Below are 16,924 nucleotides of genomic sequence, written 5' to 3' on the forward strand. Positions count from 1 at the left end.
CACAGAGAGAGACACAGCAAGAAAGGGAACACAAGCACGGGGAGTAGGAGAGGGAGAAACAGGTTTCCCACCGAGCAGGTTTCCCACGGGGCTGAATCCCAGAACCTCAGGATCATGACCTGAGCTGAAGGCAGACACTTAATGATTGAACCCCACATTTGGCCTTCGAAGCCCTCCTCCCACTACTCTTGCACACACAGGATGGAAAAGGCTAGATAACACCAGTTAATATGTGGTTAGCACATCACTGATTTGAATTACCACCTAATCAATTATTTCTTTCCCTCTCCTTATTCCTATTCTTATGACCTCTAATCCAAGAACAGAGTAGAAGAAAGAACATGGACTTTATGTCACATTAACAGAGAATCCTAATTCTACTGCTCCCTGAGGAACATTTCTTAAACCCCTATGAGCTTCAGTTTCCTCATCTGTAAAGGAGGAGTAACAATACCTATTTCATGAGGCAGTTTGAAACCCTGAAGAGTTAGCAGACATCAGGTGTAAAATGCTAACGAAATGATAGATAATATATTCTACTATAACATCCTGCAATGACAAAAACTGAAAGACGATTTTAACTATATCATGATAAATTAAACCACCCAAGGCGAACCAGTGTATTGCCACACTGTCTGGTCAATGTATGCAGGACAAATTCCCCTAAATGAAAACATTCTAAAGCCACCAATGCATCCCCAAAATTCCTCCATACTTGACAGCTCATTGAACTAACAACATTATTATTTATTAGGATACAATTTCTGTAACTAATAACTTATGCAAAATATTTAATGGTTTGAAATGTATCATATACATTATATATATATATAAAACCCCCAAATGAATGTTTCCAAAATAAAAGAAACCTTTTAACTCCCATTTCAATCCCAAGTCAATTTTAGAGACTCTCAACATATCTCAAATAAATGGTGTCACGGGGTTCCTGGGTGGCTCATTCGGTTAAGCACTGGATTCTTGGTTTTGGCTCAGATCATAATCTCGGGATCATGAGAAGGAGCCCATGTCTGGCTCAAGGCGCAGCAGGGAGTTTGCTTGAGATTCTCACCCTCTCCCTCTGCCCCTCCCCTGCTCACGCCCTCTAAAATAAATAAAATCTTTAATAAACAAATGGCGTCATAAAAGCATGTGGATATAGAGTAATATTTAGCAGAGAATGAGGCAGAAAGGATGCCCCAGTGTCCCCTTCTCCAACTTCAGTTAACTAGCTATCACAAATGCCCCCCAGTTCCACCAAACTCATAATCTTACATTTACCTTTCTTTATCCACATCATTAACTCCTATCTCTTCCTTCTTCAAAACTTTTAATATACTCCTTTTTTTTTAAGTTCCTAAATTCAGGTCCTGATAGTACACATCTGAATTTCTACAAAAATCCTTAACTGGCCTCCTTTCCAATTAACACCTCCTTGATCAATCAGTCTACAATTCTGTACTGATCAGTGCCTTACCTTTATAAACCTTCAGTGGTTCCTAAATGGTAGCAAGATCAAGTCCAAATCCCCAGTACAGTCTTCAAGACTGTTCATAATTCAAGCTTTACCTCACTCATCTCATCTCCTCCTTGTCCATAATCTAAACTCTATTACTGGAGCAGACAAGTATCCTTTTGCTTTTTTCACAGTTCCACAGAAAGTGGTTTATTGTCTTTAGAACAAAATACGATGCTTTCACAACGCTCATTAGTGAAAAAGTGTTAGAACTTTTAGAACAAAAAGGCTGAAAACTTTTCAAAGCATTATTTTGTCAGCTGATGAAGTAGTCACTCAGCACAGAAAGCTTCCCACCTGCAAGCTTGTGGAGCCAGAGGAGTCCGATTAGATCCAGCTGAGGGCTTAGAAGCGGGGCTTGCACTCGCACCCACTGTACAGAGTGTCAAGTCTGACCTTCTGGCCCTGAGGCCCTCGATGCTCCCCATTCACTGCCCACTGGCAGCTCCTTACCACCCCTCGCCTCACAATATGAGACACAGCTCTCGAAGGATGGACGGAGTGGCCTGGCTGACACCCAAGCCGATCCAGGCAGGGAAAAATGGTGACCCTCCTCTAGTGGCCTCAGATGCCCCTTCCACAACGGAAGTCCCCACTTTTGGACACCCTCCCCTCCCCTAGTGATCTCGCCTGGGGCCAAAGTAGCTGTTTAATAGGAGAGGAGGAGGTGAGAGGCCGCATTCCCTCCCAGGCATCTCTCTGGTGGATGGAGACATATATAGGTGTATTTACTTGTTAGGTGTTACAGGCAGGGCCGGCACGGCCCCAAGCTACTTTGTGGGCAACACTGGCCAGCAGAGAGACTGGCACTATCCAAGGAGAGCCAGAGGCCCCATGCCCAATGCCATTACTTCAGATTCTAGTCTGGCTGTGGGGTCGGCATGCCTGGTAGAGACCAAGTAGGGGGCTACCAGCAACTACAGATGTCTGTGGCAGGGAAACAAAGTTGCCAGCTCGTGGCAGCCCAACAATGATCCTTAGGGGTAGAACAGACAAATATTCTTAGGTCTGATCAATAACCCACGTTTCTCCCAATCTCAGTATCTTTGTTGTTTTGTTGCTCTGGCCTGGAAAACCATTCCCTCCTTTCTGTCTTTCCACTTCGTATCACCCATCCTCGTCAAACTCTAGTCTAACTGCCTCCATGGAGACCTCACAGACCTCTTCTGCCCAGACTAATCTCAGTAAATTCTTCCCTGTAGCTTAACAGACCTCCTAGAGCAGTTACCACTCATTGTACCATAGATTTGGTAGCATTTTCACCAAAGAATACTAAATTTTCCATAAGGCTAAATTATTCAATATAAAGACTTTCATCTGAGAGAATGCCCTTTCCCTTCTGTTTTAAAATGTTCCATCTTGGGGCACGTGGGTGGCTCAGTTAGTTGAGTGACTGCCTTCAGCTCAGGTCATGATCCTGGAGTCCCAGGATGGAGTACCACACAGGGCTCCCTGCTCAACAGGGAGTCTGCTTCTCCTGCTGACCTTTCTCCACTCATCCTCTCTGTCTCATTCTTTCGCCTCTCTCTCTCAAATAAATAAAATCTTTAAAAAAATAAAATAAAATAAAAAATAAATAAAATGTTCTATCTTTTCTGATACAATTGTATCAGATGAAAAGGTGGTTTTTCCTTTGTGTGCCCTTACTTGGAAAACAAAAAGTTCTTCTGAAATATGAATGGCTTATCAAATGAAAACTCCAGAATCACCAGCCAGTATCATCACCCCTTCTGGCATTAACATATAATCCAATATTGTCATGGAACCGTTGCAAAAAACAGGTACTGTTTCCCCAGTTAGAATGTTAAATTCCTTAGAACAAGGGCTATATATGGCACTTCTTTTGTCTTCTTGTTTTGTCCACATTAATTAGCCCTGGGTTAAATACATAACGGGTACTATAAATTAAATAGAATTGACTAAATTACTGGCCTTTTTTTTTTAAGATTTTGTTTATTTATTTGACAGACAGAGATTAGAAGTAGGCAGAGAGGCAGGCAGAGAGAGGGGGGAAGCAGGCTCCCTGCTGAGCGGAGAGTCCGATGCAGGGCTCGATCCCACGACCCTGGGATCACGACCTGAGCCAAAGGCAGAGGCTTTAACCCACTGAGCTACCCAGGCGCCCCAATTACTGGCCTTTAAATCTGATGTGAAACTGACCAAATACGTAAATGAAGCCAGTGTTCCTTGTCTCCTCTCTACCTCTCTTCCCTAGATTCTCTGCACTCCTCTCAACTTACCCACTTAACAGTCATCTACTTCTCCTATTTCTGCCCTAATCCACTCCTCTTGCCTTTTATGATCGGAAATTTTATCCCTCCACCTTACCTTATTATTTTCCTCCCTCCTCCATTAACCACCTCACTACTAAGCCATCTCTTTTTTCATCATACTGCTTTACGATCCTGATAGTCTCTTTCAAGTCATGATGGAATTCAGTTTTAAAATGAGTCTAACATAATCATCAGTCTTCAAGTTCCCTGCAAAAAAAATTTCAGCATATGCTAGAAAGTATCTAATTTTATCAAATTATATTAAGAATATCTCACATCGTACTCCAGTACAGCTGTGGCATAAAGTATAAAAACTGGTATTCCTGAGGGCCCGAGCAGCTCAGTTGGTTGAGGGCCCCACTCCTGGTTTTTGGTTTTGGGGGTTTTTTAAAAAAAGATTTTATTAATTTATTTGACACAGAGAGAGAGATCACAAGTAGGCAGAGAGGGAGGCAGAGAGGGGGGGGGAAGCAGGCTGCCTGCTGAGCAGAGAGCCCGTTATGGGGTTCAATCCCAGGACCCTGAGATCATGACCTGAGCCAGAGGCAGAGGCTTAACCCACTGAGCCACCCAGGTGCCCCCCACTCTTGGTTTTGGCTCAGGTCAAGGTCTCAGGGGTCCTGGGACAGAGCCCCACCTCAGGTTCTGAACATTCCACGAGGAGTCTGCTTTAAGATTCCTGCTCTCTCCCCTATCCCCCTCCCCTTCTCTGTCTCTCTCTCCCAAATAAACCTTTAAAATACAACAACTGGTATTCCCAATACAAACCTACCGGCAACTACTACTTTGTTACACAAACAGCCTAAACTACCTCCACAGTATCTTACCTATTCAGTTAGCTTTTGTATACTCTGGAACAGTCTTCCCTTTTTTTTTTTTTTTAAAGATTTATTTATTTATGTATTTATTTGACAGGCAGAGATCACAAGTAGGCAGAGAGGCAGGCAGAGAGAGAGAGAGAGGAGGAAGCAGACTCTCTGCTGAGCAGAGAGCCCGATGCAGATCTCGATCCCAGGTCCCTGGGATCATGACCTGAGCCGAAGGCAGAGGCTTTAACCCACTGAGCCACCCAGGTACGCCCAGTCTTCCATTTTAAAGATATTTAATACTTCTTTAGGTTAATCAAGATCTAAAAATGATATTCTTCCTCTCCTAGGAAACATAAGCCAATGCTGACCTCATTTACTTAGGGAAGAATGATCTGAAATGCACATAGTTCATAAAAGCTTATGCTCATTGTAACGTTCAGTTGCAAGCTCAGGCGTCTAATTCCACCTTGGCATTCATCAGCTGTGTTTACTTTAGGCATCCTGATCTCCTTTCTTAAGGAATTTTTATCTATTAAATGGGGATAATAATAGTATCTACCCCAAGGAACTGTTGAGAGGAAGATTAAATAAAGATATAAAATGCACTTGAATACAGCAGCTGGCATATAGTTAATAATGTTAGGTTTTATTATTTATTGTTCATCCTCAATGACACAGAATCCATAGAAAATTTTCAACTCTAATTCTGCTTTTTCACTGATACTGGATACAAATCACCACATGACCTAAATAAGATAAACACCCCCAGGTGATCAGAAGGACATACATTTGTGATAAAGCTGTTCCAGGGTTTTAAAGAGCCAAAAATTAACTACATTTATCTTGCTCAGCATTTAACTTAGTTAACTTGAAACTGGATAAAACCACGTATTTCTTTACTTTTAGAAACAGGATATGGGGGCGCCTGGGTGGCTCAGTGAGTTAAAGCCTCTGCTTTCGGCTCAGCTCATGGTCCCAGGATCCCGCTTCCCTTTCTCTCTCTGCCTGCTTGTGATCTCTCTGTCAAATAAATAAAATCTAAAAAAAAAAAAAAAAGGATATGCTGTCAGACCCAGATGGATGGTACCAATTTTCTATCTGAACTCTTCTGCCTCCACAGAAAGGCCACACACATAATGCCTGGGTAAACGGGTCAGCAAAATATATTTCATCTTTTAATTATAATGAGTTCAAATCTGTTCCTATATATATATTTGCCTCTCAGCAGACTAAAAATATTCTTTCCCTTTTAAAAAAAACTGTCTTTTAGACAGAAAAAAGAGACTATTAAAATTTACAAATAAGATACTGTTATTAATACAAGATAATGTTCTCATTAGACTTTCAACTCAATCAAGAGTACAAGTTAAACAAGTTATATTCAAGCAATGATTTTTATTTACAGGTTCAAAATAAGTGCTGTTAACTCAAGTCATGTTGGGAACCAAGAATCTCTTCCAGGAATGCCACCAAGGCTCAAAACCTTTTTGAAATTCTATTTGCAGATTCTCAAAGATGAACCTCACACACAAAATTCCTAGTCTCCACCTCTTAGAATTACATCTCATTTATGACCAAAAACCATACAGATTACTCACTTCATTTACCAGACTTGCTTATCTTCAAAAGTTAAATATAACTCCCCTGAAATGAAGACTTATCAGGATTAAGAATGTGCAATATGCTCTAAAAGCAAATTCAAAAGAAGTACAGCACAGCTTAGAAATCTCATTAAAATAAATATATATTTATTTCCCATTTTGGAAACATCATTTGTTTCTATTTTTATTTTTTTAAGATTTTATTTATTTGACAGAGAGAGAGATCACAAGTTGGCAGAAAGGCAGGCAGAGGGAGAGGGAGAAGCGGGCTCTCCACTGAGCAGGGAGCCCAATGTGGGGCTTGATCCCAGGACCCTGGGACCATGACCTGAGCTGAAGGCAGCTGCTTAACCAGATGCACCACCAGGCGCCCCTGGTATTTGTTTTTTTTAAAAAAGCAGTCATATTACCCTATAGATACCCCTCAGAGATGACCATAAAACCAGAGTTAATGAAAATGGAAGTCTGAAATATCATACCAGATCTACACAAAAGCAACAAAATGATATTGTGGGTAACAACTGAAATTGTTTAATTGAAACAATTGAACTATGCTGCTTCCGTAACACTGGCTCCCAGAGTGCCTCTGAAGGAACAGTGTTTAATATGGTTATTTATATCCATCCTTCTTGAAAATTTACATTTGGTTCATGCTGGTTTGGGTAAACTAGAATTCTCCAAAAGAAGGAACTTCCAAGTTATCTTTTGGAAAAACAAACAAACAAACAAAACCCAAACTTGTCTTTTGTTCTTTTTTTCATTGTTTAAAGGGATGGATTTGGGGGCGCCTGGATGGCTCAGTGGGTTAAGCCTCTGCCTTCGGCTCAGGTCATGATCTCAGGGTCCTGGAATTGAGCCCTGCATGAGGCTCTATGCTGGGCAGGGAGCCTGCTTCCCCCTCTCTCTCTCTGCCTGCCTCTTTGCCTACTTGTGATCACTCTGTCAAACAAATAAATCTTTTTTTAAAAAGAGAGAGCTGGATTTGGAGTAAGAGGGGAAATTATCCCAGCTTAGTTCACCTAAACCTGACACATCCTGCTCCAAGTACCTGGACTGTAATCTACTTAGCACACACTTCAAAATTCGGTTAATATTTTTCTCCTAAAGAAAAAAAAAATCTGGCATAGAGGTAATTTATGCCAATATTTCAACAACTGTTAATCAAAATTTTCTAAAAATCCCAAATTTGACCCTTGAAAGCTTTGTGACACTGAGTAAGATACACAGCTTCTCTGTGTCCCAGTTCCTAATCTGTGAAATGGAGCTAAAATAATAAACAATATATCTATTTCATGGGTGTGGTGAGGATTAAATGAGATTATGTGCCTGACACACGGCAGGTACTCAATAAATATTTGTTAAATGAACGAGTAAATGAAAGAATGCACATAAAATGCTTAAGATAGTACCTAACAAATATAACTAATGTCGTAAAATCACTTGAGATCTTTACCTAGAAAAAGCAAAAGTAAATGGCTAACAATATTAATATCACAAGCTCAAAATTCTATAGCCAGACTTAATATTTTTCAGAGATTTTCAAGTAGGCAAATAATTTTCAAGTATTACCATGGTTTGAAATAGTCTCATGTATTATCTTACAAACAGTAGTCTCAATTTCCAGTTGCAGGGTCTCTCTTTAAGTGATCAAGAGCTGGCTAGAACATCCAGAAATTATCTCTCACTTGTACCAATTCCAACCACATAGCCAACACTTGGGGCTAAGGATGAGCCATTCAAGAAAAACAGATTAGTAAATGAAATTAAACTAGTCACTGAGAAAGCCCCTAGCTTCATTAGAAATTAGCAAAGTTAAAATTAAGCTTTAAAAAATCCTTGGGCCACCTGGGTGGCTCAGTTGGTTCAGCCTCTGTCTTTTCGCTCCGTCATGATCCAGGGGTCCTGGAATTGAGCAACACCGGGCTCTCTGCTCAGCGGGCAGCCTGCTTCTCCCTCTCCCTGTCGCTCTGCCTACTTGAGCTCTCTCAAATAAATAAATAAATAAATAAAGTAATAAATACATACATACATACGTACATATTCTTGAGTTTTTCTAGTCTGCCTAATATATAAAGATGTTATCTGACTTTAGACTAAATCATATTAATTTTACAACTAATAAGAACAGACCATTTTTTCTTCTAGTCTTTGGGTAAACAAATATGTAAAACTGAAATAATGGCCAATAGTTGCTATGTACCAGGTATTATGAACTAAATGCTTCTGCACATTAAATTATTTAATCCTCACAACCACTCCTCCCATCGGAAAGACAGAAAAATTGAGGCTTTCTGAGACTACGGAAGAGAAGGCACAAGCAGGAAGATCAGCAGGCAGTTTAAACTGTATAGTTTTAAATGACCTTATAAGGTAAAGTGCTACTTAACCAAAATGGTCAAAGAATGAGAATAAGGCACAAGTAGATAACCAAACGCCAAAGAATCAGAATATAATAAATCACACTTAGTAAAAGTTTACTTGAATAAAACTAAATGACTCAGGAACTCCAAGATCTCCTGATGCCTAGAAGCCAATGTTATGAACACTCCAATGTTATGAACAATTGTGAATATGAAAAGTGCAGGAGACCGGGCTGAGTACATACTAACTCTGTAACCCATTCTGAAAGTCACTTTTTACAAGATCTTATTTATTTATTTGTCAGAGAGAGAGAGAAAGAGAGAGTGTGAGCGCACAAGCAGGGGGAGCAGTGGGCAGAAAGAGCACTCTCTGCTGAGCAAGGAGCCTGATGTGGGACTAGATCTCATGACCAGAGCCAAAGGCAGATGCTTAGAGTCACTTTTTATAACGAATTCCCCATAGTTTATCATTTGTCTCCTCACATTTCAAAAGAAAAGTTCAGTTATTACAGTCCAGTGGTAGTATGAAGTATGGGTATATATAAATGCATTCTACTTATACTTTTTTATTTTGACCTAGTTGGGGTAAAAAGTGAAGAGGCTGGTTTCATAAGATATTTCTAAGTTGTTAATGGAAAAAAAATAACAGTGAGAGATTAGGAACGATTGTGAACAAAATTATTCCAACAACTTCTCTCAGGAACTTCCTTAAGTACCTCTGCTCCAATGTTTCCACAAAAACAACTACTAAATCACCCCACAATCTTCTGATATAATTCCATCAGAAAAGTCAAAATGGGGTACCCTGGCTGGCTCAGTCAGTAGAGTGTGCAACTCTTGATCCCCACGTCATGAGTTTGAGCCCCATGTTGAGTGCAGAGGTTACTTAAAATTTTAATTAAAAAAAAAGTCAGAATTATCATTGCTTTAAAATACATATTAGGCTCCTCTTTTTTTTTTAAATTAGGCTCCTCTTAAAAAGGCTTTACATGTTTCACCCCATTTTGCCACATGTATATTAAGTTAAATCATCCCAGTTACAAGGAATTTAAATTTGCATTTAAATCGCCTTAAAGTATGCACAATATTAGTACCTACGTCCCTCTGCCTTTAATAAAAGAGGAGGAATTACTACTGAGAGCTCACTGACAAGTCAGAAAAGGTACTGTTAATTGTCTTGGAGTCTTCACACTTGACATCAAAATAAAATGTTATTCAACAAAATAGTTCAAGTGAGGTATTACCCTGTCTCTCCTTTCAGTTAATAACTCCAATCTGAGAGCATCAGACAAGCACTGATTAAGCATCTAAGAAAAAACTGTGCATAATTAGTTCTTTGCTGGTGACAGATTCCAAAGGAGTATCTGCTTTGTGATACCAGGACTCGACTTCTGTACTTTTACACTCTGATAACGGCCAACCAACCTGAAGCAGTTGGAGCTCCCAGTTAGAGAAAACACTAAGAATTCTAATAAAGAGTCCATGGTTGTATTGTTGTTTTAAGATTTTATTTATTTGACAGAAAGCACAAACAGGGGAAGCAGGCAGAGGAAGAGGGAGAAGCAAAAAAGAGTCCATGTTAATAAGCCTAAGAAATTAAAATTGCTACCTATACGTAAGCATCATTATGATCAATCATCAAAAATTCTGCTGAGGGCCTACCATGTGCAAAGCCCAGTTAAAAGAAATGGGGGGGGGTGGGCACCGGGGTGGCTCAGTGGGTTAAAGCCTCTGCCTTCGGCTCCGGTCATGATCCCAAGGTCCTGGGATCGAGCTCCACATCGGGCTGTCTGCTCAGCTGGAAGCCTGCTTCCTCCTCTCTCTCTCTGCCTGCCTCTCAGCCTACTTGTGATATCTATCTGTCAAATAAATAAATAAAATCTTAAAAAAAAAAAAAAAAGAAAGAAAGAAATGAGAGGAGTTACCAGCTAAAACAACTTAGCTTCTGATCAAATTAGGTAAAGATACAAACTAGTGAAACTGACCAAGAATATAAGGGGTAGGGGTGCCTGGGTTGGCTCATGATCTCAGGGTCCTGGGATCGAGCCCCACATCGGGCTCTCTGCTCCGCGGGGAGCCTGCTTCCTCCCCTCTCTCTCTGCCTGCCTCTCTGTCTGCTTGTGATCTCTGTCTGTCAAATAAATAAATAAAATATTTAAAATATATATATATATATATATATATAAGGGGTACTGGCATTACAAGCTACAGGATTTGGAGGACAGGAGCCTTGGATCCAACTAGGTAGATAAGATACATGCTAGTATGACTTACCGAGAACATGAGAGGTATCAGCAACCAATGTCAAAATTTGAGAGAAGAAAGATTTACTATGGCAAAGTCAGCACAGACTTCCTAGAAGGGAATTGAGCTGAGCCTTGAAGGATGGAAAAGTTTAAATAGTTAAACGGCATAAGAGAAGAAAAGGACAAAAGATAATGGAAACAAAGATGCTGAATTGGGAAAGTGGTCATTAAATATTTATTAAATACCGACTACACGTCAGTCACTGTGTCAGGTACTAGGGATACACTGATGAACAAAACAGAGGAGTTCCCTGCTCTTGTGAAGTCTAGTGGGGAAGGCAGATAATAATCATGAAGCAGATATATCATTATAAACTGTAATAGGTGCTATGAAGGAGTAACAGGGAATAACGGAACAGGACTAGGCAAGATAAAATGATGAGGGAGGGTATCTCTGATACACATGCTGAGGCTTGAAGGATGCAGCCAGGCAAAGAACAGGGGAAAGGGTATTCCAGAAAGAGAGAGCCACAGCTTATACGTATAAAGGCCCTGTGGTAGGAAAAAGCTTGTTAAGGGTAAGCAAGAAGCTGCTGTGACTGAAGCATAATGGCCAACAAGATCGCTATAAGGTGAAGCTGAAAAGGTAGGCGGGACCAGGTTATATAAGACATCATAAGCCAAGATAAAGAGTTTGAATTTCGATTTTATTCCAAGCCCTAAAGAAAACCCTTAAAAGTTTTTGCATACTCACAAGCATACTGTTGAATAAAAGGAATCAGACCCAAAAGAATATCTACTATGTGATTCCATTTTTAACAAAAGTACAAAACAGGCAGAATTAATATATGCTGTTAGAAGTGATGAGGGAGATGGATGGGAGACAGGAACTGGAAAGGAGCTCAGTGGGGGCCTCTGGGTACACGTAATACTGTTTCTTGATCTAGGTGCTGGTTCCATAGATTCAATTTGTAAAAAAAAAAAAAAAGAAAGAAAGAAAGAAAGAAAAAATCAAATTATACTCTCTCTCTATATATATATATATATGCACACACATGTGTTCTCTCTCTCAAATAAATAAATAAAATCTTTTTGTTGTTGTTGTTTAAAGATTTTATTTGTCAGAGAGAGAGACAGCACAAGCAGGAGGAGCAGCAGGCAAAGGGAGAAGCAGGCTCCCGCTGAGCAAGCAGCCTGATGTAGGACTCCATCCCAGGACCCTGGGATCATGACCTGAGCCAACGGCAGACGCTTAATGGACTGAGGCACCCGGGCATCCCAATAAAATCTTTATTTAAAAAAAAAAAATGGGAGGGGTGCCTAGGTGGCTTCGTGGCTTGGGCCTCTGCCCTCAGCTCAGGTGGTGATCTCAGGATGCTGGGGTCAAGCCTCAAGTCTAGCTCCCTGCTCTGCAAAGAGTGCTTCTCCCTCTCCCTCTCCCTCTGACCCTCTTCCTGGCTTGTGCTCTCTGTTTCTCAAATAAATGAATAAAATCTTCAAAACAAAACAAAACAAAACAAACCCACAGCGATGCCTAAAAGATCTGCAATGCTTGCTATGCTTTGCCTTATATTTCAATATGGTATTTCCAAGTTCTTCCCTTGCTCCCTCAACCCTAATACACAGAGTATAACGAAACGGATCCCAAACTTGAGTACCAATCACTCTGAGCTCAAATCATTGGTCTCTTCCCCTCACTAGCTCCGCCAGTAACTGCTCTGAGCTCAGCTTCCTCATGTTTAAAGAGGATAATAACTACCGCACAGAGTTATTATTTTTTCCTACCATCACCCAAAATACTGAGTTGGTAGACTGGTATTTTAATTTAATTATTATTTCCTAATGTTATACGGAGGGCCTATGGCTGATGAGTTTCCATTCTCAAGACTGACAGGTAGGAGAGAAGGGTTGTAAAGTAGTCAACATGTAGAAACAGAATGGATAAAGAGAAACAAGTAATGAGAGATAAAAATGGGGCCGCTTCTAGGGGCACTTAGATGGCTCAGTAGGTTAAGCATTGGACTCTTGATTTCAGCTCAGGCCATGACCTCAGGGTCAAGCCCCTGGACCAGTACCGAATCTGCCCGAGGCTTTTCCTCCCTCTCCCCCTCCCACCTCCACTCACACTCACTCATGCTTGCTCTCTAAACAAATTAAAAAAATTTTTAATGGGACTGCTTCTAGAAGCTTGGAAAAAGAGGCTTCCTACTTTTTCCAAGAAAGACTTGGGCTTTAGCAGATTGGGACTGGTTCAGTAACCTAAGAAATTATGAGGAGGAGGAGTGCCCAGGTAGCTCAGTCAGTTAAGCATCTGACTCTTAATTTCCACTCAGGTCCATGTTCTCTCGGTGGTAAGATCAAGCCCCAAGTCGCGTTCAGCACAGAATCTGCGTCTCTCCCTCTTCCTCTCCCCTTTACTCCTCCTCCGTCCCCCGTTTTCTGTCTCTCTCCCCCCACTCAAATAATCTTAAAAAAAAAAAATTATGACAAGGAAAAACTAATCTTAAGTCTTCCAAGAAAGACAATATCTACCTGATGTATTCCCTTTGCAGAATATTAGCTAAAATAAGTTAAACACTAAGGATATTCTGCTATAGGTGGAAGGGCAAGGCCTTCAATTATTTTATAGCATCCCCACCCTTAAGAATTATTGGAACTATAAGGTGTAAGTATACTTCCTATACACTTCCTAAGAACAGGCAAAGATGTTGAATTTTTATACCGCAGAAGGTACTATATCAAAACGGAAACAAAAATACAAGTTCGACTCCTGAATAAATCTTTGAGTAATTATCCCCCACAATGTGTATCCTTGTCCTAAAATGAAAACCTGATTCCTCATGAATTTCTTTCTCCTGATCTGCCAAGTATCCCTATCTCTACCTGTCTTATTCTTCGCATGCACCTCACCAATAAATATCTAAGATTTCCCTATTTCCTACAAAGTTGGCATACTGACTCTCTAGTACTCACTCTGATCTCACCAGTTTGAATCTAGGAACACAGAAACTTGACAACATTCCCAGGAATCACTTAGCGAACCAATACCTTAAAAACAACACACAATTTAAACAAATGATGGCAGTCGTGGAGATTACAGAACTGCATACATTTGTCAAAGCTCATCAAACTGCACACTTGAAATTGATGAATTCTACTGTATGTAAATTACACCTTGATAAAGCTGATTTTTTAAAAAAGAATGCATGTATTTCATCAGCAAATATTTACTGAGCATCTATTATGTGCTTCAAAGTTTATACCAAATCTTTCAGCCTGACTATTTGGGTCTTACCTGTAAGTAATGAAGTTTTCAGAAGCTGACCCTGTCCCAAAAAGTTGTATTACATGAAAAATGGTTCTGCTTCTGATCATGAATGTCACCCAAATGATGGCCTCTACAATAGAAGGGCCACTAGCTATCTGTCATCTTCCATTTCTATAAATGAAATCTATGATCACCCAGGTGTCTGCATTTCCATATAAATGCTTCCATCTTAAAAAAAATAGATATATATATTAGGCACCTACTGCATATAGGACAAACCACTAGCACAACTTCTTTGAAAACCAAAAATATCTCAAAAGCATACTGGCAACTTTGATGGAAGAAAAAGCAAGCAACACTACTGGGAAATAAACTTAATGGACTTATTCTACAGTCCAAGGTGACCCAGTGGCTAAGTCTGAGGCCTAGGAACTAATGCATTGTGCTTCATGGAGATAACCACGGACCTCAGAAACAGACTTGGGTTTGAATTCCAGCTCCACTTCTTACCAACTAACTGTATGTGTAAACCTGGGGAAGTCATTTTCCCTTCCGACCTTCAGTCTGCCCATCTGTGAAGCAGGGTAACCAAATACCACCTCACAGCATTGTTGTGAAAACTGTATGAGATCTATACCACCTAGCACAATTCCTGGGCACAAAGTAGGCAACTCAAAAAATAAGCTCCCTCTCTTGCTCTTAAATTATTTAGGAGTAAAAAAGTACCTGTTAATCAAGGCTAATTCACAATCCCTGTTAGTAATCACAGAACAACAATGAAGCTGTACATGCTACCATGTTCATATTCTAATCAACTCCCTCCCCATCCCACTATTTCCAGTTTTTCAAACTTTAGTTACTATGTTTAGAAAAGTGATTTAATTTTAGAAACCTGGAAAATTCTTCTGAGTAAATCGAGCAAAACCTTAATCTGCCCCAAGGGGAATCCTGAGCAAAATAATTATTTCTGACAGAAGAACTATCTATGGGAGTTACCTAATTTAACCACACGAATGCCGCCAAAGCTGCACACAAAGTGACAGAATCCAATCTGGAACATACTGTACAGATTCTCCAAAGGGAACTCTCCTCCTAAAATCCAAAGCTGTCCCTCCTTACCTACCTAATCTGAGCCAATAAAATCTTACTAGGGGATCTGAATTCCCCCCACTCTGACTCTAGTCCAGCTCCTTAGGCTAGAACTGCAGCAGTCCGTAAAAAGCACTGAATTAACCCCACCTCTGAAAATATCCCCAAAAGGCAGGGATGTCCAGAGGGTATTTTCTCCTCAATCAAAAGATAAGGCACCAGAAGCTCCGAAGCACGAGCCCCTTCCCAAGGTCATGCAAGTCCGTGAAGGTGTGACAGGAGAATCTGCAAAGCTCTCTGGCTTTCTGGAGATTACACTGCAGGGTTGGTTTTTTGTTGGTTGGGGGGGTGGGGGTGGGGGCGCCAGTCTCTCTCCTTCTCCCACCCTTAAGTGTGAGCACTGGTCTCGGCATTTCCGAAACAAGCCACAACAAGCTCTGCAGTGTTAGGAAAGGGGCTGACGCCACGAAGAAACAGATGCTCCAAAGCAAGATGGTCTTTCTCGGCTCGCAGAGCCTCCTCCAAGGTTATTAAGAGAAACCGCAGGCACCTCTGAGAGCTCTCACGCGGGCTGCGAACCCCTAGCCCGGCCGCTCCGGGACGCCGGATTCCCCGCAGGCAGCCTCCGCAGCCAGAGGCCACGGGCCCCAGAAACCGCACTTCATTCCTGCGCTTCGGGAAGCCATGGCTCCTTCCCGGCCCGGGCAGGGGCGGGGGTGCGCAGGGAGGCGGGCCGCGCGCGCTGCGGAAAGTTCACCGCGGCGGCGGCGGCGGCGGCGGCGGGCGGGGGGCGGCCCCGGCCCGGCTCGCCCGCGTCCCCCTGCAGATTCCACCATTAATTAGTCCTAAGGACTGTCTACTGGCAACTTAAACAAAGCGAATGCCTCGAATTCCTTCCCGGCCCAGCGGTCTGGCTGCGAGGCCAGCATCGGCCGGGACGCGGGCCGGCGCGGCGGGCCGACAGCTGCGGCGGCGGCGGCGGCGGGACCCCTCCCCAGCCGGCCCGCGCCCCCGCAGCCCGGTCCAGCAGCCCAGCCCGATCGCTCCCAAACCTCCCTCCTCCACCTCCTCCTCCTCCTCGTCCTCCTCCTCCACCTCGGGAGCTCCCGGGCTCTTCCTGTAAGATCACTTCCTTCCTCCCGGGTGCCCGCGGGCCCCGCGCAGCCCCCTCCCCCGCGGTCCCGGCCCCCCGCCTGGCCAGCCGCTCCCCCGCCCCCACCGCGCCCCGCGCTCCCTCCCGCTGAAGCCCAAACTCGACCCGAAACTCTCCTCCGCCCCCCGAAAATATCCCCTCGGCTCTCTGACCCAAACACTTCTCCTCAGATTCTCGCTCCCACCAAAAGTCTCTCAGAACCTTCCCCCACCCCAACAGAAAATTTTCCAACTCCAAAAAAATTTCTCAAGGTCTCGCCCCCCCCCAAAAAAACTCCCCCTCCCGCGCCCTTCCCCCAACCTTCCCCCCCACCCCCCCCCCGCCCCAACCCCCTACCCCCCAGCCCCCCCCCGGGTGCACCCACCGGTTCTGCCCTGTCGCTCCTGGGTGTCCCGACCCCTTGCCCGGGCAAGCCGCCCCCTCCGGCCGCCCTCCTCAGGCCCCGGCCGCCCGCCCCAGCCTCCCGCGCCGCGCGCTTGCCGCCTCCCCGCGAACCCCTCACCTCGGCGACTCCGGCCCGCGCTCCCGCCTGCCGAGGGGTCCGGCGCTCTGCTCCCGGCAGCCGGCGCCTCCTCCGGCTCCCCGGGACTGACAATGAGGGGCGGGGCCTGG

General features: G+C 42.9%; 1 protein-coding gene across 1 annotated transcript in view; it reads right to left on the reverse strand.

Moving 5' to 3' along the window:
* LUZP1 (leucine zipper protein 1) overlaps nucleotides 1-16,899 on the reverse strand; it is a 96,465-nt gene extending 79,566 nt beyond the window's left edge. Inside the window, exon 1 of the mRNA XM_059376602.1 lies at nucleotides 16,815-16,899. The gene's annotated coding sequence lies outside the window, so the exon portion shown is untranslated. The remainder of the gene's footprint in view (nucleotides 1-16,814) is intronic.
* Between the last annotated feature and the right edge of the window lie 25 nt (nucleotides 16,900-16,924).

Source organism: Mustela nigripes, chromosome 14 (assembly GCF_022355385.1).
Source record: "Mustela nigripes isolate SB6536 chromosome 14, MUSNIG.SB6536, whole genome shotgun sequence".
NCBI classification, from domain to species: Eukaryota; Metazoa; Chordata; class Mammalia; order Carnivora; family Mustelidae; genus Mustela; species Mustela nigripes.